Source organism: Raphanus sativus, chromosome 3, assembly GCF_000801105.2.
Source record: "Raphanus sativus cultivar WK10039 chromosome 3, ASM80110v3, whole genome shotgun sequence".
Lineage (NCBI taxonomy): Eukaryota > Viridiplantae > Streptophyta > Magnoliopsida > Brassicales > Brassicaceae > Raphanus > Raphanus sativus.
Genome location: NC_079513.1, coordinates 10,035,184 through 10,037,792, shown reverse-complemented (window position 1 = coordinate 10,037,792; position 2,609 = coordinate 10,035,184). Strand labels below are relative to the sequence as shown.

Genomic DNA, 2,609 nt, shown 5'->3' with positions numbered 1-2,609 from the left:
AAAGCTTATATGGTGTCGTTTTGCTACCCGGAGATTGAGACAAGCTGCAGCTGTCAGATTTTGAGCATTCCGGGATACTCTGTCGACACGTTCTGACAGTGTTTACCGTCACAATAATACTCACCTTGCCACCGCATTATATTCTGGGAAGGTGGACCAGAAATGCCAAGAGCGTTGTGGAGATGGATGAGCGTGTTAGCGATGATGGCTTGTTACACCGTTAACCACTTATGTCGCGAGGCCATTAAGTATGCTGAGGAAGGTGCAGTTACACCTGAGACTTATAATATTTGCTTTAGGAGCACTCAGAGAAGGTGGAAAGAAGGTTTCAGCTGTCAGGAAAAGCGTTGGCAGAGCTGCACCTCCTAGCCACACGGTGGTGATGCAAAGACCTCACTATCAGCATCTGACTCAACCCCTCTGCTGTGGCCTCGTCATGATGAAATGACACGCAGATTTAATCTTAACGATGGTGGGGCCAGAGCTCGTCTGTTGCTGATTTGAATCTGCCGCGTATGGCACCGATATCCCTTCACCGAGATGATGGTGCTCCTGAGAATATGGTACCCAGAGTAAACCTTTCACTGAGTCATTTGTTTTTTCTTTCTGTCAGTGACTTGGGTGATAATTTGACTTGCCTTGTCTCACAGGTAGCTCTTCCTTGTCTTAAGTCAATGACTTGGGGGATGGAGAGTAAGAATACAATCCCGGGTGGTAGAGTTGCAGTTATCAATTTAAAGGTGTGCATTACACGAACCAGAAACGTTTTCTGTATGGTTTGTTGCGTTCATATTAATGAACAGTTTATTAATAGTCTTTGTTGCTTCCTGCAAAATTGTGATAGACCGCAGAAGTGAGGATTTTTTTTTTCTATGATGTGTTTCAGTTGCACGATTACAGAAAGTTTCCTCGGCAGATATGGAGGTCAAGTTTCAGCTGTCTAGCGTTTACACTTGAACTATGTTAAGGTCTATGGCTTTACATCAGCGAACAACTCTCAGCTCCAGCGAATAGAGTAGCTGTCATCAATTTGAAGGTATGCTTCTTATACTCTAGGTAGCTTCTCCTTTAGGCTTCATTTGCTCTATCTGTGTGTCACTTTCAAGTAAATGGCCGGTCTTGAACAAAGACTAGAATCACTATTTGTATATGAAAATTTATTTCATGTCTGCATATGTAAAATTGTTCTTTTTGAACCCACTTGAATTTAAGCAACAACAAAAACAGCTGGAGAATTGTGTTTGACTACTACATAGAGGACTCATGTTCATGAAAGGCTTTAGTAGCCATATTCTTTCATGATGCATTATTCATGGGAAAACGAATTGCTTATGTTTATCTGTCTCTCTTTGTTTGAAATAAAGAGTTTCTCAACTGAGACCTTTTGTTTATCTTATACTCCAGCTGCAAGACACTGAGACAACAAACAGGAGAATCAGAGGTCAAATTTCAGGTGTCCAGGGATACACTAGGGGCAATGTTGAGATCAATGGCTTATATCCGTGAGCAGCTCTCTATTGTTGTAGTACACACCTTCCTTTTATTTACTTACAAACAAAGCCATATTATACTACTTATATAGACTCTAAAACTGTAACTTTGCATTTGCAGGGAGAGCTACAGACAGAACCACAAGGGAAGAAGCAACGCAAGTGAAAGAGAGAAGCAAACCACGGAAATTTTTTTAAAAAAAAATTGTAAACGTAGGAAGGAAGATCCCTCATTAGGATTCGTGTGTTCAATCTTTGTGATTGATGTTGTACGTTACAATGTGTAATATGTGCAAGTGTGGAGAAACAGGTGGGGGCATTGAAGTCTTGATTCAGGGCAGGCTTTGAATTGTATATATATCCTTTTTTCAGACATCGATGAACCCCCATTCGCTTGAAGGCAAACGTAGATTTGGTTGGTCACAGTGATTTATTTATTTATTTTATTTTGAAAAGAAAGCAGCATTGAGGGACACAATAAAAGACGTAAGAAAATGATGCTTGATGAGACGCAAATATGGGACAAGAATTCTCACACATTTACATCATCGTCAAACAGACAACAAAGCACATGAAAAGCAGCTAAGGAAATATAGCGACTGCATTCCTTATGCCAAAAACAACAAAAAGAATACATACATCAAAGGACAAGTAAATTGCTAATCCCTCTAACACTGATTCCTTCAACCCGAACGGGTAGACTCGGTCCACCATGTGTCTACAAGCTCCTGTAATCAACGACGGTTACCTCTTCCTCTGGAGCATCTAGGTCTCTTGAAGCTGCCATCATTTTCTCATTACATTAGTTTCAATGTAGTTTTTTTCCCACCTGGAAAATCAAAGTTTGGGGAATGGATTTGAAAACAAAAGAACAATGCCACATCGTTTTTCTTTTGATCATCTGAACCGTGTTCGATCGTCTCTCACACTTCATGAACATGTAGCTGAACCTTAATCCTCGTCGACCAAGACTATATATAGTTTGTCGATGAAATGTTTGGGGGTTATCAAAAGATGTATTTTCGAAAGTACCGAATCACTAGTTGTTTGTTTGGTTGTAGAAGTGTTTAGTTAGTTGACAGTGGTGTTTTGAAAGTTTTCTTGAACGGGTTGCTTATT

General features: G+C 40.2%; 1 long non-coding RNA gene across 1 annotated transcript; it reads left to right on the top strand.

The window, feature by feature from the left end:
* Window positions 1-80: 80 nt before the first annotated feature.
* Window positions 81-948, top strand: LOC130509690 (uncharacterized). Its single transcript, XR_008943679.1, has 3 exons — window positions 81-563; window positions 651-740; window positions 887-948. It is a non-coding gene; the product is annotated as an uncharacterized LOC130509690 (long non-coding RNA).
* The last annotated feature ends 1,661 nt before the right edge of the window (window positions 949-2,609 follow it).